Consider the following 19,862-nt stretch of genomic DNA (forward strand, 5'->3'; position numbering starts at 1 on the left):
AGTGGAAGTGACAAATAGATTCAAGGGATTAGATATGATAGACAGTGCCCTGAAGAACTATGGATGGAGGTTCATGACATTTTATAGGAGGCAGTGATCAAGACCATCCCCAAGAAAAATAAATGCAAGAAGACAAAATGGTTGTCTGAGGAGGCCTTACAAATAGCTGTGAAAAGAAGAGAAGCTAAAGGCAAAGGAGAAAAGAAAAGATACATTCATTTGAATGGAGAGTTCCAAAGAATAGCAAGGAGAGATAAAAAAGCCTTTCACAGCGATCTGTGCAAGGAAATAGAGGGAAACAACAGAATGGGAAAGACTAGAGATCTCCTCAATAAAATTAGAGATACCAAGGGAACACTTCATGCAAAGATGGGCTCAATAAAGGACAGAAATGGTATGGACCTAACAGAAGCAGAAGATATTAAGAAGAGGTGGCAAGAATACACAGAAAACCTGTGCAAAAAAGATGATCATGGCCTAGATAATCACGATGGTTTGATCACTCACCTGGAGCCAGATATCCTGGAATGTGAAGTCAGGTGGGCCTTAGGAAGCATCACTATGAACAAAGCTAGTGGAGGTGATGGAATTCCAGTTGAGATATTTCAAATCCTAAAAGATGATGCTGTGAAAGTGTTGCACTCAATATGCCAGCAAATTTGGAAAACTCAGCAGTGGCCACAGGACTGGAAAAGGTCAGTTTTCATTCAAATCCCAAAGAAGGGCAATGCCAAAGAATGCTCAAACTACCACACAATTGCACTCATGTCACATGCTAGCAAAGTAATGCTCAAAATTCTCCAAGCCTGGCTTCAACAGTACATGAACCATGAATTTCCAGATGTTCAAGATGGATTTAGAAAAGGCAGAGGAACCAGAGATCCAATTGCCAACATCCACTGGATCATTAAAAAAGCAAGAGAAGTCCAGGAAAACATATACTTCTGCTTTACTGATTACACCAAAGTCTTTGACTGTGTAGATCACAACAAACTGTGGGAAATTCTGAAAGAGATGGGAATACCACACCATCACACCTGCCTCTTGAGAAATCTGTATGCAGGTCAAGAAGCAACAGTTAGAACCAGACATGGAAAACAGACTGATTCCAAATTGGGAAAGGAATACATCAAGGCTGTATATTGTCACCATGCTTATTTTAATAACTTATATGCAAAGTACATGATACAAAATGCCAGGCTGGATGAGGCACAAGCTGGAATCAAGATCAGTAATCTCAGATACTCAGATGATACCACCCTTGTGACAGAAAAGGAAGTGGAACTAATGAGCTTCTTGATGAAAGTGAAATAGAGTGAAAAAGCTGGCTTAAAATTCAACATTGAAAAAACTTAGATCATGGCATCTTGTCCCATCAGTTCATGGCAAATTGATGGAAAAACAATAGAAACAGTGACAGACTTTATTTTCTTGAGCTTCAAAATCACTGCAAATGGTGACTTCAGCCATTAAATTAAAAGACGCTTGGTCCTTGGAAGAAAAGCTATGACCAACCTCAACAGCATATTAAGAAAACAGACATTAGTTTGCCAACAAAGGTCCATTTAGTCAAGGCTATGGCTTTTCCAGTAGTCATGTATGAATGTGAGAGTTGGACTATAAAGAAAGCTGAGTGCCAAAGAATTGATGCTTTTGAACTGTGGTGTTGGAGAAGACACTTGAGAGTCCCTTGGATGGCAAGGAGATCAAACTAGTCAGTCCTAAAGGAAATCAGTCCTGAATATAGGACTGATGCTGAAGCTGAAACTCCAGTACTTTGGCCACCTGATGTGAAGAACTGACTCTTTGGAAAAGACCCTGATGCTGGAAAAGGTGAAGGCAGGAGGAGAAGGGCACAACAGAGGATGAGATTGTTAGATGGCATCACCGACTCTATGGACATGAGTTTGAGCAAATTCTGGGCATTGGTGATGAACAGGAAAGCCTGGCATGCTGCAGTCCATGGGGTCACAAAGAGTTGGACACAAGCAGCTGAACTCGGAGAAGGCAATGGCAACCCACTCCAGTACTCTTGCCTGGAAAATCCCATGGACAGAGGAGCCTGGTAGGCTGCAGTCCATGGGGTCACAAAGAGCTGGACACAACTAGCAGCTGAACTCAGAGAAGGCAATGGCAACCCACTCCAGTACTCTTGCCTGGAAAATCCCATGGACAGAGGAGCCTGGTAGGCTGCAGTCCATGGGGTCGCTAAGAGTCGGACACGACTGAGCGACTTCACTTTCACTTTTCACTTTCATGCGTTGGAGAAGGCAATGGCAACCCACTCCAGTGTTCTTGCCTGGAGAATCCCAGGGGCGGCAGAGCCTGGTGGACTGCCATCTATGGGGTCACACAGAGTCGGACACGACTGAAGCAACTTAGCAGTAGCAGTAGCAGCAGCAGCAGCAGCTGAACTGATCATTTATTTCTGCTCTAATTTTTGTTACTTTCTTATAACTTTGGGCTTCATTTGTTCATTATGTAGGTCATTGAAATGTGAAGTTAGGTGTTTTATTTGAGATTTTTATGTCTGTATGAGCTTACTGCTTGTAATAGCTTCTGCTCCATTGTATAAGTTTCGATGTGTTATATTTCCATTTTTATTTGTCTTTATTTTTTATTTCTCTTTTGATTTTCTTCTTCTACCCAGTATTTGTTCAGTAGGATGCCATTTAAACTTCACATAGTTGTGAATTTTCCAGTTTCTTCTCATAATTGAAAATCTATTTTCAAACTGTTGTGATCAGAGAAGATAATGTGGTGAATCTCAAATTTATTAACATATTTGATGGTCTAACATATCTATCCTGGAAAATATTCTATGTGTACTTGAGAAGAATATGTATTCTGTTCTTTTGGATGGGATATTCTGCATATATCTGTTAATTTCATTGGGTGTAATGTCTTGTTTAAGGAAAATGATTTCCTTATTGATTTTTATCTGAATGATCTGTTGATTTAAGTGGTATGTTAAAGTCACTTTCTACTATTATATTGCTATCTCTCTCTTTAGCTGTGTTAATATTTGATTTATATGTTTGGGTTCTCTTATGTTGGCAAGATAAATATGAACAAATGATGCTATATCCTCTTTTTGGATTGACCCCTATATCATTATGTAATGACCTTTTCTGTCTCTTATAAAGTCTTTACTTTGAAGAATATATTGTTTGATATAAGTATAGCTATGAAAGCTTTCTTTTGATTTTTATTTTCATTAAATACTTTTTTTATGTCTTCACTAAAGTCAGAATGTTTCCTTATATCTGAAGTCAGTCTTTTGTAGACAGCCTATAGATAGGTCTTTTTTTTTTTAATCGATTCAGCCATTATATGTCTCTCAACTGGAGCATTTAATTCACTTACTATTTAAAGTAATTACTGATGAGTGTAAAAATTATAAAAATAAAAATTATATTTTTACCCTCCACTCCCTAAGTTTTATTTTTTGATGTTACATTTTACATCTTTTTATCCTGTTTCCCTTAAATAATTATTGTAGTAATGTTTACTGCTTTTGTGTGTTAACCTTCATACTAGCTTTATAAGTGATTAATCCTCTATGTTTACTTTCTTTTTACCTTAGCCAGGGATATTTATACTTTCATATGTTTCCTTGTTATTACTTAGAGTCCTTTCTTTTTTTAACTTTTTCTTTTGAATTGGGATATACCCAATTAACAGTGTTGATAATTGCAAATGAACAGCAAAGGGACACATGTATCTGTTCTCCCCCAAACTCCACTCCTATTCCAGACTGCCACATAACATTGAGTAGAGTTCCCTGTGCTATACAGTAGATGCTTGTTGGTTACCTATTTTAAATATAGCAGTGTGTACATGTCCATCCCAATCTCCCTAACTATCCCTTCCCCTATCCTTCCCTCTACCCCAGCAACTAGAAGTCATTCTTTAAGTCTGTGAATGTCTTTCTGTTTTGTGAGTTCATTTGTATTATTTTAGATTCCACATAGAAGGGATTCCATAAAATACTTCTCCTTTGTCTGACTTACTTCACTCAGTATGACAATCTCTAGGACCATCCATGTTGCTGCAAATGGCAAGATTATTTCATTTTTATTAATGGCTTGCAATATTTCATTGTTTAATGGCTAATATTTCATTGTATATATGTACCACATCTTCTTCCAAAAATATGGTAGCTCTATTTTTAGTTTTTTAAGGAACTTCCATACTGTTCTCCATAGTGGTTATACCAATTTACATTCCCATCAACAGTGTAAGAGGGTTCCTTTTTCTTCACACCCTCTTGAGCATTTATTGTTTGTGGATTTTTTTGATGATAGCCATTGTGGCTGGTGTGAGGTGATGTTATAGTTTTGATTTGCATTTCTCAAATAGTTAGTGGTATTGAGCCTCTTTTCATGTGCAAGGGATTTCTGTGTATTATTGTTGAACCTGCAGCTTCACCAAACTCATTGAGTCTAGTAGTTTTCTGGTAGTGACTTTAGGATCTTCTATGTATAATATTAATATCATGTCATCCGCAAACAGTGACAGTTTTATTTCTTTTTCAATTTAGATTCCATTTACTTTTTCTTCTCTGATTGTTGTACCTAGGGCTTCCAAAACTATGTTAAATAAAAGTAGTAAGAGTTAACATTCATGTCTTGTTCCAGACCTTAGAGGGAATGCTTTCAGCTTTCCAACATTGAGCCTGATGTTAGCTGTAGGTTTGTTGTGTATGGCCTTTATTATGTTGAGGTTTGTTCCCTCTATGCCCGCTTTCTGGAGAGTTTTTATCATAAATGGGTGCTGAATTTTGTCAAAAACTTTTTCTATATATATTGATATGATCATATGGCTTTTATTCTTCAATTTGTTTATGAGGCATATCCCCTTTATTGATTTGTGGGTATTGAAAAATCTCTGCATGCCTGGGATGAATTTCACCTCATGGTGTATGATCTTTTTAAATGTATTGTTGGATTCACATTGCTAATATTTTGTTGAGGATATTTGCATTGATGTTCATCAGTGATACTGGCCTGTAATTTTCTTTTTTGTGATATCATTGTCTCATTTTGGTATTAGGCTAATGGTGACCTCATAGAATGAGTTTGGAAGTTTTCCTTCCTCTGCCATATTTTGGAACAGTTTCAGGAGGATAGTTGCTAACTCTTCTCTAAATATTTTGTAGAATTTGCCTGTGAAGCCATCAGGTCCTGTACTTTTGTTTGTTGGGAGTCTTTAATCACAATTTCAGTGATTTTGATTGGTCTGTTCATATTTTCTATTTCTTCCTAGTTCAGTCTTTGGAGACTGTACTTTTCCAAGAATTTTTCCATTTCTTCCAAATTATCCATTTCATTGGCATATAGTTGCTCATAATGGTCTCTTATGCTCCTTTGTATTTCTGTGGAGTCAGTTGTAACTTCTCCCTTTTTATTTCTAATTTTACTGATTTGAGTCCTCTCCCTTTTTTTCTTGACTAGTCTGACTAAAGGTTTATCAAAGTTGTCTTTTTAGAGACCAGCTTTTAGTTTCACTGATCTTTGCAATTGCTTTCTTTGTCTCTGTTTCATTTATTTCTGCTCTAGTCTTAACGATATTTTCCTTCTACTAACTTTAGGTTTTGTTTGTTCTTTCTCTAGTTGTTCTAGGTGTAAGGTTAGGTTGTTTATTTAAGATTTTTCTTGTTTCTTGAGGTACGATTGTATTGCTGTAAGCTTCCCTCCTAGAACTGCTTTTGCTGCATCCCATAGGTTTTGGGGCTTAGGGCTTCCATGGTGGCTCAGACAGTAAGAATCCGCCTGCAGTGCGAGAGACCTGGGTTCAGTCTCTGGATTGGGAAGATATCCTGGAGGAGGGCATGGCAACCTACTCCAGTATTCTTGCCTGGGGAATCCCTATGGACAGAAGACCCCAGTGGGCTAAAGTCCATGGGGTCGCAGAGAGTCAGACATGACTAAGCGACAAAGCACGTAGGTTTTGGACAGTTGTGCTTTTATTTTTATTTGTTTCTAGATATTTTTTTAATTTGTTTGATTTCTTCAGTGATCCATCGGTTGTTTAGTAGCATATTGTTTAGCCACTGCATGTTTGTGTTTTTAATATTTTTCTTATTTCTAGTCTAATCAGTGTTCTGATGAGAGACAATGCTTCATATAATTTCAGTTTTCTTTAATTTATTAAGGCTCATAGTGTCAGACACGACTGAATTGACTTAGCAGCATAATGGTGTCATGAGGTCATTCCTGGAGGGTATCGATGTGCACTTGAGAAGAATGTGCAGTATGGTGCTTTGGGATGGAGTGCAGAGCCCTTTCTTTTTAGCTTAAATGTTTTTTCTTTTTAGCTTACATAAGTCCCTAACATTTCTTATATGCAAGTTTAATGGTGATAAACTCCTTTAGCTTTAGCTTGTATTGAAAACTATTTATCTCTCCTTCAACTCTGAGAGATAATTTTGCCAGGTAGAGTATTCTTGGTTTGAAGGTTTTGTGTGTGTGTTTTTTTAATATACTATGAACCTCCCCTGTGGTTTCTCAAGTTTCTGTTAAAAAATATTGTCTTATTTTTATTTCCTTGTATATAACAAATTTTTTTTTCTTGGTGCTCTTCAGATTCTTTTCTTTAACTTTTGAGATTTTAATTATGATGTCTTGGTGTGGGTCCCCAAGGTAGAGAAGGTTTTAGCCACTATTACTCAAATAAGTTTTCTGTCCCTTTATCCATCTAATTCTGAACCTCTGATAATGTTATCTAATTCTGAAACTCGAATGATGTGAATGTTCATCCACTTGATGTTGTTCCATAAGTTCCTTGACCTGTCTTTACATTTTAAAACTGTTTTCTCTTTGCTGCTCTGAATGAGACCATTGCCCTCTCCTTGAGTTCATTGATCTTTTCCCCTGGTTCATATAGTCTGCTGTCAAATCCCTGGATTGTATTTTTCAGTTCATCTATTGTATTCTTCAGCTCTATGACTTCTTTTTGTTGTTGATGATGTTCATATCATTTTTACTGCTATTATTTGCTCCTCTAATTGATAGTATGATTCCTATATATATTGTATATATACACACACTCACATACACATATGTATATGAACTGAAGTATAAGTGACTTAAAATGTGTTAGTTTCAGGTATACAACACAATGATTTAGTTTTATATATATGTGTATGTATATATATGCACACACAGATTCTTTTCCCTTATAGGTTATTACAAAAAATTGAATATAGTTCCTTGTGCTATACAGTAGGTCCTTGTTGGTTATCTGTTTATATATATTAATACTAGTGTGTGTATGTTAATCTCAAACTCCTAATTTATCCATATCTCACACCTTTCCCTTTTGGTAATGATAAGTTTGTTTTCAGTGTTTACAGTTCTATTTCTATTTTGAAAATAAGTTCATTTGTATCATTTTTTAAGATTCCACTTAAGTGATATCATATATTTGTCTTTCTTCATCTGGCTTAGATAATCTCTAGGTCCATACATGTTGCCACAGATGGCATTATTTTATTCTTTTTTATGGCTAAGTGATATTCCTGTGCATGTTTGGGTTGTGTGTGTATAATCACATCATCTTTATCCATCAGTGGACATTTAGGATGCTTCTGTGTCTTGGTTATTATGAATAGTGCTACTCTGAACATTGGGGGACATGTATATTTTTGAATTAGAGTTTTCTCCAGATGTATGCCCAGGACTGAGATTACAGATTCATACAGTAACTATTTTTAGTCTTTTAGGAAACCTCCATTCTATATTCCATAGTGATTACACCAATTTACATTTCCACCAATAGTGCAGGAAGATTCCTTTTTCTCCATATCCTCTCCAGCATTTGATATTTGTAGATATTTTGATGATGCCAATCTGACTGGAGTGACATTACACCTCAGTTTGGTTTTGATTTGCATTTCCCAAATAGCAATATTGAGCATCTATTCACATTGGCCACTTGTGTGTGTTCTTTGGAGAAGTGTCTATTTAGGTCTTTTTTCTACTTTTTTAATTGGGTCAATTGATTTTTTTTTATATGGAGCTGTACAAGCTGTATATTTTGAAAATTAATTCCTTGTCAGTCTCATCATCTGCAAATATTTTCTCCCATTCCACAGGTTGTCTTTTCATTTTGTTTATGGTTTCCTTTGCTGTATAAAATCTTTTAAGTTTCATTAGGTCCCATCTGGGGCTTCCCTGGTAGCTCAGATGATAAAGAATCCAGCAACAATGCAGGAGACCCGGGTTTGATCCCTAGATTGGGAAGATCCCCTGAAGAAGGGAATGGCAACCCACTCCAGTATGCTTGCCTAGAGAGGACAGAGGAGCCTGGTGGGTTACAATCCATGGGGTCGCAAAGAGTCAGACATGACTGAGCAACTACACTTCAGACTTCAGGTCCCATTTGTTCATTTTTGTTTTCACTTCCATTACTCTAGAAGATGGATTTTAAAAAATACTGCTGAGATTTATGTCAAAAAGTGTTCTGCCTATGTTTTTTTCTAGGAGTTCTAGAGTATCTCCAGTCTTATATTTAAGTTTATAATAGGTAGTCCATTTTGAGTTTATTTTTCTGTATGGTGTTAGAGAATGTTATGAATTTCTTTCTTTTACATGTAGCTGGCCAGTATTGCAGCACCAGTTATTGAAGAGTTTGTCTTTTCTCCAATATGTATTCTTGCCTCATGTGTCATAAATTGATTGACCATAGGTATGTCAGTTTATTTCTGGGCTTTCTATCCTGTTCTATTGATCTCTATGTCTGTTTTTGTTCTAGTACCATACTGTGTTGATTACTGTATTTTTTTTTTAGAATAGTCTGGAGTTTGATCACCCAATTCGTCCAGCTCCATTTTTATTTCTCAAGATTGCTTCGGGTATTTGGAGTGTTTTGTGTCTCCAAAGAAATTTTAATTTTTTTTTTTTCATTTAGTTCTTTGGAAAATGTCATAGGTAATTTAATACAGACTGTATTGAATCTGTATATTGCTTTGGGTAGTGTAGTTATTTTGACAATATTGATTTTTTTTCTAATCCAAGAACATGGGATATCTTTCCATCTGTCATCTTTGACTTCTTTTGTTGACATTTTATAGTTTTTGGAGTATAGGTTTTTGTCTCCTTAGATGGGTTTTTTTTCCTAGGTATTTTATTCTTTTTTGTTGCAGTGGTAAATGGGATTGTTTCCTTAATTTCCCCTTCTGAGCTTTCACTGTTAGTGTTTAGAAATGCAAGAGATTTCTGTGAATTAATTTTGTATTCAGCAACTTTACTGAATTCAATGATTAGCTCTAGTAGTTTTCTGGCAGCATCTTTAGGATTCTCTAGGTGTAGTATCATGTAATCTGAAAATAGTGACAGTTTTACTTCTTTTCCAATTTGAATTTCTTTTAATTTCCTTTCCTCACTGATTGCTCTGGCTGGGACTTTGAAAACAATGTTGAATAAAAGCAGTGAAAACTGACCTCTTTGTCTTATTCCTGAACTTAGAGGAAATGCTTTTAGCTTTTCACCACTGAGTATGATGTCAGCTGCAGGTTTGTCGTGAAGTGAAGTCGCTCAGTCATGTCCGACTCTTTGCGACCACATGGACTGAAGCCAGGCTCAGTCTCCTCCATGGATGTAACTGGGCTCCCCCATCCATGGGATTTTCTAGGCCAGAATACTGGAATAGGTTGCCATTTCCTTCTCCAAGGTTTGTCATATGTGGCCTTTATTATGTTGAGATATGTACAGTCTATGCCCATTTTCTGGAGAGTTTTGATCACAAAAGGATGATGAATTTTGTCAAAAGTATTTTCTACATATATTAATATGATCATATGGTTTTTTTCCCTTCAGTTTGTTGATATGATGTGTCACAGTGATTGATATTGAAAAATCCTTGAGTCCCGACTTAGCAGGATCATATCTGGGACTAGATCCTAGATAGATATGAGCCTGCTAAGTCTCTTCAGTCATGTCCAACTTTGTGTGACCCCATGGATGGCAGCCTACCAGGCTTCTCCATCCCTGGGATTCTCCAGGCAAGAACACTGGAGTGGGTTGCCATTTCCTTCTCCAATGCATGAAAGTGAAAAGTAAAAGTGAAATCATTCAGTCATGTCTGACTCTTTGAGACCTCATGGACTGCAGCCTACCAGACTCCTCCTTCCAAGGGATTTTGCAGGCAAGAGTACTGGGGTGGGTTTCCATTGCCTTCTCCTATGATCCTAGATCATATTAATAGTAATAGTCTTATGATCTGTTTAATGTATTGTTGGATTCAGTTATAGTATCTTGTTGAGGATTATTTGGTCCATATTTAATCAGTGATATTGGCCTATAATTTTCCTTTTTGTGGTATCTTTGTGTGGTTTTTGTATCAAGGTCGTGATGGCCTCATAGAATGAGTTTGGGAGCGTTCCTTCTTGTGCAATTTTTTCTTTTTTTTTTTTTTGAAATAGTTTCAGAAGGATAAGTGTTAACTTTCTCTGAATGTTTGATGGAATTTGCCTCTGAAACCATCTGGTCCTGGATTTTTGCTTTTTTTAAATTACAGCTTCAATTTAAGTACTTGTGAATGGTCAGTTCATATTTTCTGTTTTATCCTGGTTCAATCTTGGGAGATTATACCTTTTTTTACGAATTTGTCCATTTCTTCCAAGTTGCCCATCTTATTGGCTTGTAGTCTCTTGTGATCCTTTGTAATTTTGTAGTGTTGAGTCTAACATCTATCATATATCTGATTTTATCGATTTGGACCATCTTCCTTTTTTTCTTTAAGAGTGTCTCTAAAGGTTTCTCACTGTGTATCTTTTCAAAGCATTAACTTTTTCATTGTTTTCCTAGACTCTTTCATTTATTTCTGCTCTGATTTTATGATCTTTTTTCCTCCTACTGACTTTAGGTTTTGTTTAAATCTAATTTTTCTAGTTACTTTATGTGTAAGGTTGGATTTTTCTATTTGAGATTTTTTTTTTTTGTATCCTGATATAATGTTTTATCAGTATGAGCTTCCCTCATATAACTGCTTTTGCTGCATACTGGACTGTTATGTTTTCATTTTCATTTGTCTCTAGGTTTTCTAAAATCTACTCTTTGGTATTCAATGATCCATTGGTTTTTTTAGTAGCATATTGTTTAGCCTCCAGATGTTTGTGCTTTGGGCATTTTTTTTTTTTTTTTTCTTGTGGTTGATCCATTCTGCCAGGCTGTCTTTTGGTTAGAGCATTTAATCTATTTACATTTAAGGTGTAATTATCAATACATATATTCTTATTGCCATTTTATTAATTGTTTTTAGATTTGCTTTAATAGTTTTTTATTTTCTTATTATTCTCTTGTGATTTGAGGACTTTAGTGTTATATGGAATCATTTCTCTTTTTTGTGTGCATATCCCTTTTAGATTTTTGTTTTGTGGTTACTAGGAGATTTAACATAGCAGTCTGTATAATATACAGGGTTGTTTTAGGTTGCTGGTCTCTTAATTTTAAATGCACTTGAAATATTCTGCATTTGTACTCTCCAGCTCTCAAAATAACTGGTTCTGAGATATCTGTATGTGAATGGTTTCCTTTCTTTACTGTATAGTTCCTTTACCTGTGAGCATTCCCATTTCATAATTTTCTTGTTTCTAGTTGTAGCATTTTGTTTTCTGCTTAGAGAAGTTTCTTTAGCATTTGCTGCAAGGCTGGTCTGGTATGTTAAATTCTCTTAGCTTTTGCTTGTCTGTAAAGCTCTTTATTTCTCCATCAAATCCAAATAAGATCCTTGCTGGGTACACTATTCTTAGTTGTGGGTTCTTCCCTTGCATCATAGTAAATATAAATGACACTTCATTTCTGACATATAGAGATTATACAGAAAAATCAGCTGATACACATGTAGGAATTCCCATATATCTTATTCGTTTTCCCTTATTTCTTTTGATATTCCTTTTTGCCAACTTGATTACTGTTAGTCCTGCCTGGACCTCTCTGTGCTTCCTGCACTTTGGTGACTGTTTTCTTTCTCATGTTAGAGAAGTTTTCAACTATTATCTCTTCAAATATTTTCTCAGGCTCTTTTTTTTTTCTCCTTCTGAGACACTGATATTGTGAATATTGGTGCATTTGGCCTTGTCCCAAATGTCTCTTAACCTGTCCGCATTTCATTCTTTTCTCTTTATTCTGTTCTGTGGGAGTGATTTTTCACCCCCTCTGTCTTCCAGTTCACTTATCCATCCTTTTACCTCTTTTATTCTGCTGTTGATTCCTTCTAAGTATATTTTTTCATTTCAGTTATTGTGTTCTTCTGTGTTGTTCTTTATATTTTCTAATTCCTTATTAAAATTTTCTTATAATTCCTCACTCTGGGCATCCATTCTTTTCTGCATTCTTGAATCATCTTTATGATCATTATGTTGAACTCTTTTTTGGGTAGATTGCCCCTATTTCTGCATCACTTAGTTGTTCTTCTTGTGTTTTATCTTGTCCCTTGATCTGGAAGAAACATATTCCTCTGCCATCTCATTTTTTAAAAATTTCTAATGATGTTGCTATGTTTGTAGTAAGTTTATTATTTTTATCAAGTTGGAGATGTGGCCCTTTGTAGGGGATAGCTTTCATCATCCAGTGGCCAAGGACCAGCTCGTCCCCATGTAGGTTCTGACCTGTGTTTGCAGACTGTTCCACAGGCTGTAGGATTCTAGGTTTCTTGCTTCTGTTGTCTTCTCTGTGGTGGGTGAGACTGGTCTAGAGGTTTGTGCAGGCTTACTGGTAGCAGGGGCTGGTACCTGTTGACTGGTGAGTGGAATTACGTCTTGGTCTTCTGATGGGCATTACTATGTCAAGAGGTATGTCTAGAGGTGGCTGTGCGGTCAGAAAGTCCTTAGACAGCCCGTCTGCGATGAGTGGGCTGTGTTAGACAGCCCGTCTGCGATGAGTGGGCTGTGTTAGACAGCCCGTCTGCGATGAGTGGGCTGTGTTAGACAGCCCGTCTGCGATGAGTGGGCTGTGTTAGACAGCCCGTCTGCGATGAGTGGGCTGTGTTAGACAGCCCGTCTGCGATGAGTGGGCTGTGTTAGACAGCCCGTCTGCGATGAGTGGGCTGTGTTAGACAGCCCGTCTGCGATGAGTGGGCTGTGTTAGACAGCCCGTCTGCGATGAGTGGGCTGTGTTAGACAGCCCGTCTGCGATGAGTGGGCTGTGTTCCTGTCCTGTTGGTAGCTTAGCCTGAGGTATGCCAGCATTGAAGCCTTCAGGCTGTTGGGTGAGGCCAGGTCTTCGTGCTAATGACCCAAGCAAGGGTCTTGGTGTCTAGCTCTGCTGTGACCCCTACCTCTTCTCCCAAGGAGAGCCACTGCCACCCGTATCTCCCCAGGAGATCCTCCGAGATCAGCAGGTAGGTTAGGTCCAGACTTCTATGAAGTCACAACTTTTTGCCTGGTTATGAGAGACTCTATGTGCACACTTAAAGAATAGAATCTCTGTTTTCCCCTGTCTTGTGGAGCTCCTGTGATCATGGCTCACTGGCCTTCACAGTAAAATGCTCTGGGGGCTCCTCCTCCCAATGCCAGACTCCTAGGCTGGGGAATGTTACTTGGGCTCAGAGCTCCCACTCCTGTGGGAAAACTTCTGTGATGTATTATTCTCTAGTTTGTGGATTATCCATCTGGGCGGTATGGGATTTGATTATATGATGAGTGTGCCCTTCCTACTGTCTCATTGTGTCTTCTTCTTTATGGCTTTGGATGTAGAATATCCTTTTTGGTAGGTTGCAGGCTTCCCAGAGGGTACTAATGGTAAAGAATCCACCTGCCAAAGCAAGAGATGCAGGTTCAGTCCCTAGTTGATAAGATCCCCTGAAGTAGGAAATGGCAACCCACTCCAGCATTATTTCTTACACTCCAGCATCCATTCCATGGACAGAGGAGCCTGGCAGGCTGTAGTCCATGGGGTGCAAAAAGTAAGACATGACTGAGCACACACACAGTCTTTTTTATTGATGATTTTTCAGTAGTTTGTTGTGATTTTGGTGTGTTTGTGAGAAGAGGTGAGCTCAAGGTCATTCTAATCCACCACTTGTCTCCAGTCCCCAGCTCTGTGACTTCTATTTCAGTTCAGTTCAGTTGCTCAGTCATGTCTGACTCTTCACGACCCCATGAATCTCAGCACGCCAGGCCTCCCTGTCCATCACCATCTCCCGGAGTTCACTCAGACTCATGTCCATCGAGTCGGTGATGCCATCCAGCCATCTCATCCTCTGTCATTCCCTTCTTCTCCTGCCCCCAATCCCTCCCAGCATCAGAGTCTTTTCCAATGAGTCAACTCTTCACATGAGGTGGCCAAAGTACTGGAGTTTCAGCTTTAGCATCATTCCTTCCAAAGAAATCCCAGGGCTGATCTCCATTCAGAATGGACTGGTTGGATCTCCTTGCAGTCCAAGGGACTTTCAAGAGTCTTTTCCAACACCACAGTTAAAAGTGGTACTTGTTAAATATTTTCTATCTCTTATTGAAGTTCTCAGTGTGTTCATACTTTTCCTGAGTTCTATCAGCATCTTTATGACCATTACTTTGAACTCTTTTATCAGGTAATATACCTACCTCCATTTCATTGAAGTCTCATTCTAAGATTTTATTTTGTTTTTCATTTGGAACATATATCTCTGTTTCTTCATATTGGTAAACTCTTTGTGTTGGTTTCTATGCATCAGATAAACAGCTACCTCTCCCAGTCATGAAAGAGTAGCCTTGTATAGGAGATGAAATTTATCTTTTAGCTCAGATTAGTTGCTCAGTCATGTCTGACTCTCTGCGACCTCATGGACTGAAGCACGCCAGGCTTCCCTGTCCATCACCAACTCCCTGGAGCCTACTGAAATTCATGTCCATCGAGTCAGAGATGCTATCCAAACTCTCATCTTTGCCATCCCCTTCTCCTACCTTCAATCTTTCCCAGCATCAGGGTCTTTTCCAAGGAGTCGGTTCTTCACATCAGGTGGCCAAAGTATTGGAGTTTCAGCTTTAACATCAGTCCTTCCAATGAATAATCAGGACTAATTTCCCTTGGGATGGGCTGATTAGATCTCCTTGCTGTCCAAGGAACTCTCAAGAGTCTTCTCCAACACCACAGTTCAAAAGCATCAATTCTTTGGCACTCAGCTTCCTTTATAGTCCAACTCTCATATCCATACATGACTACTGAAAAACCATAGCTTTGACTAGACGGACCTTTGTTGGTAAAGTAATATCTCTGCTTTTTAATATGCTGTCTAGCTTTTGTTCATAGATTTTCTTCCAAGAAATAAGCATCTTTTAATTTCATGTCTGCAGTCACCATCTGCAGTGATTTTGGAGCCCCCCAAAATAAAGCCTGACACTGTTTCCACTGATGCCCCATCTATTTGCCATGAAGTGATGGGACCGGATGCCATGATCTTGGTTTTCTGAATGTTGAGCTTTAAGCCAAGTTTTTCACTCTCTTCTTTCACTTTCATCAAGAGGCTCTTTAGTTCTTCTTCATTTTCTTCCATAAGGGTGGTGTCATCTACATCTCTGAGGTTATTGATATTTCTCCCAGCAATCTTGATTCCAGCTTGTGCTTCATCCAGCCCAGCATTTTGTATGATGTGCTTTGCATATAAGTTAAATAAGCATGGTGACAGTATACAGCCTTGACATACTCCTTTCCTGATTTGGAATCAGTCCATTGTTCCATGTCTAGTTGTAACTGTTGCTTCCTGACCTGCATACAGATTTCTCAGGAGGCAGGTCAGGTGGTCTGGTATTCCCATCTCTTGAAGAATTTTCCACAGTGTGTTGTGATCTACACAGTCAAAAGCTTTGGTGTAGGCAATAAAGCAAAAGTGGGTGTTTTTCTGGAACACTTTTCAATGATCCAACGGATGTTGGCAATTTGATCTCTGGCTCCTCTTCTAAAACCAGCTTGAATATCTGGAAGTTCACCGTTCATGTACTATTGAAGTCTGGCTTGGAGAATTTTGAGAATTACTTTGCTAGAGTGTGAGATGGGTGCAATTGTGTGGTAGTTTGAGCATTCTTTAACATTGCCTTTCTTTGAGATGGGCATGAAAACTGATCTTTTCCAGTCCTCCAGTCTTGTGGCCCCTGCTGAGTTTTCCAGATTTTTCCTGCCCTAACTCTTTATTTTCTCTCAGCCGTTTTTTGATTATCCAGGCAGCCCATTTTTTTAAATTTATGTTTTAATTGATAATTGCTTTACAGAATTTTGTTGGCTTCTGCCAAATATCAACATGAATCAGCCATAGGTGGACACATGTCCTGTCCCTCTGGCATCTCCCTCCCTATTCCACCCCTCTAGGCTTTTACAGAGCCCCTGTTTGAATTTCCTGAGTCATACAGCAAATTCCCATTGGCTATATATTTTACATATGCTAATATGTTTCCATGTTACTCTCTCCACACATCTCACTGTCTCCTTCCTACCCACCCCTGCTCCATATCCATAAGTCTCTTCTGTATGTCTCTATGTCTGTGTCTCCATTGCTTCCCTGCAAATAATTTTATCAGTACCATCTTTCTAGATTTCTTATATATGCATTAGTATATGATATTTATCTTTCTGACTTACTTTACTCTGTAATAGGCTCTGGATTCATTCACCACATTAGAACTGACTCAAATGTGTCCCTTTTTATGGTTGAGTAGTATTCCATTATATATATATGTGTGTGTGTGTGTGTGTGTGTGTATGTATGTGTGTGTATATATATATATATACACATATACATATACATATATATATATATCACAGCTCCTCCATTCATCTGTCAGTGGACATCTATTCTGCTTCCATGCTCTAGCCTTTGTAAATAATGCTGCACTGATCATTGGAGTACATGTGTCTTTTTCAATTTTGGTTTCCTCAGGGTATATGCCTAGTAGCAGGATCACTGGGTCATATGGTGGTTTTATTCCTAGTTTTTTAAGGAATCTCCATACTGTCTTCCATAGTGGCTGTATCAATTACATCCCCACCAACAGTGCAAGAGGGTTCCCTTTTCTCCACACCCAGCATTTATTGTTTGTGGACTTTTTGTTGATGGTCATTCTGACTGGTTTGAGGTGATAGCTCATTGTAGCTTTGATTTGCATTTCTCTAATAATGAGTGATGTTGAGTATCTTTTCATGTGTTAGTTAGCCATCTGTATGTCTTCTTTGGAGAAATGTCAGTTTAGGTCTTTTTCCCACTTTTTGATTTTTTTTTTTTTCCTGGTATTGATTTGTATGAGCTGTTTGTATAATTTGGAAATTAATCCTTTATCATTTGCTGTTATTTTCTCCCATTCTAAGGGTTGTCTCTTTACCTTGTTTATAATTTCCTTTGCTGTGCAAAAGCTTTTAAGTTTAATTAGGTTCCACTTGTTTATTTTGTTTTTATTTCCATTATTCTAGGAGTTATTTCCAACATTCTACCTTCCAGCTCACTTATCCATTCTTTTGCCTCAGATATTCTGCTATTGATTCCTTCTAGAATATTTTTAATTTCAGTAATTGTGTTATTTGTCTCTGTTTATTCTTTAATTCTTCTAGGTCTTTGTTAATTTATTCTATCATTTTCTCAATTCTATTTTCAAGGTTTTGGGTCATCTTTACTACCATTATTATCTTTGTTGTTTGGATGAGGCATCCTGCATAGGGTGCTGCTGGCAGTTGGGTGATGCTGGATCTTGTGTACAAGTGGTTGCCTTTGTGGGAGTTCTCACTAATTAATACTCCCTAGGCTGAAATTAAAAGACGCTTACTCCTTGGAAAAAAACTTATGACCAACCTAGATAGCATATTCAAAAGCAGAGACATTACTTTGCCAACAAAGGTCCATCTAGTCAAGGCTATGGTTTTTCCTGTGGTCATGTATGGATGTGAGAGTTGGACTGTGAAGAAAGCTGAGCACCGAGGAATTGATGCTTTTGAACTGTGGTGTTGGAGAAGACTCTTGAGAGTCCCTTGGACTGCAAGGAGATCCAACCAGTCCATTCTGAAGGAGATCAGCCCTGGGATTTCTTTGGAAGGAATGATGCTAAAGCTGAAACTCCAGTACTCTGGCCACCTCATGTGAAGAGTTGACTCATTGGAAAAGAGTCTGATGCCGGGAGGGATTGGGGGCAGGATGAGAAGGGGATGACCGAGGATGAGATGGCTGGATGGCATCACCGACTGGATGGACGTGAGTCTGGGTGAACTCCGGGAATTGGTGATGGACAGGAGGCCTGGCGTGCTGAGATTCATGGGGTCGCAAAGAGTCAGACACGACTGAGCGACTGAACTGTACTGACTGAACTGATATATATTAAAGATTAACTACAATTGGAAAAGAACAGTAGGAAAAGCAAATAAAAGAATAAATGTAGAAAAAATAGTACATTTTAAAAATGTGAAAGTTAAAAGGAAAAAACAAAAGGCAAACCCCACAGAACCACATAATGCCCAATGTAGAGGCAGAAATATATAAAAGAAAAAAGGGGGATTAAAAGAAAACTCAAAACTTAAATGGATTTATATAGCTTAAATAGTACTAATAAAATCAACAACTACAACAACAGTGAAAAAAGGGATAAAAAGGAAGAAAAAATCCAGAAGCAACTACAGAACAAGTCAAAATATAAGAATAATAAATGTTTTTCTTGAGTCTTCTGCTGTCAGAGACTTGCTGTCCATCTCACCTCCCTAGGAGGCCCTCCAACACTGGGCTGGTCTCTGGACCTGCTGTGCCAGTGGAGAAGGAATTCATAGGGCCTGGACTCCATCTTAGGCCTGTTCATGCTGATCATGCTTGGCCACCTTTCCAATGGACTCTGAACACTGTGTTTAGTGCCTATGAAAACAAGAACAGAAGGATAAGACCCCCTCCAGACAGGGGAACCTTGAAGATCGTATCTAGGTTACTCATCACATAAGACAAAACATACACTAATCACCCCTTCCTCCAGACATGCCATAAATTTTTCTGTATCTATTGGAGTGTAACCTCGGGTTTATTGATTATTGGCTAATTGTTTGACTGTTTGTGCACATGAGCACATAGCACGTGAATGATGGGGTTATTGGGATTGTATTTTCCTTGGTTTATGTAAGTCTCAAGGAATTTGGAGTGATGGGTTCAGACACATACACATGTGGTATAAAAGATTTTCACAAATGCTGGTTGGGGTCCTTGGCTGAGAGGAGACTCTTCCTTGGGCCCGCCGATGTAATAAACCACACTCCACTATCTGCATTGTCCTTCTGAATAAGTGTGTTTCCCGGAACACGTGGCTACAGCACCAGCAACTCAGACTCTAATCTGGTCCTACTCATGTATGTTCTTGCCTCCATTGTCCACAGCTCTCAGAACTAGTGCTGTTTCTTTTGTAGGAACACTCGTTGTCCTTTTATATAATCCACAGACACAGTTGCCTAGTTGAACGTGTGGATTTAATCTGCAGTTTGTACAGCTGGTGGGAAGGTTTGGGGTCCTCTTCCTTAGCCACACTGCCCCTGGGTTTCAACTGTTTCTTTATCTCTACCTCCACATGTGAGTCATCCACAGGGGTTTGCTCCTGAGGCTGCCCTGGAGTACTTGGGTCTGTTCCAGTGAGGGGCAGGTGTTGAGGTGATACAGCTGCTTAGGTCACAGGGTCCCAGGCAGCATAAGGTACTCAGGGGAGCCAGCAGCTAAGGCAGCAGGAAATACGGTGCTCTGGAAAAGCATGGCAACCCACTCCAGTATTCTTGCTTGGAGAATTCCATGGATAGAGAAGCCTGGCAGGCCACAGTCCACAGGGTTGCAGTGTCAGACACAGCTGAAGCGACCCTGCATGCATGGATGTTGAACTTTTTTAGCCTCTGGCAGCTCTGTCTCGGTGGGGATCATGCATGGAGGTGCCACAGTTGCTT

Source organism: Budorcas taxicolor, chromosome 6, assembly GCF_023091745.1.
Source record: "Budorcas taxicolor isolate Tak-1 chromosome 6, Takin1.1, whole genome shotgun sequence".
Lineage (NCBI taxonomy): Eukaryota > Metazoa > Chordata > Mammalia > Artiodactyla > Bovidae > Budorcas > Budorcas taxicolor.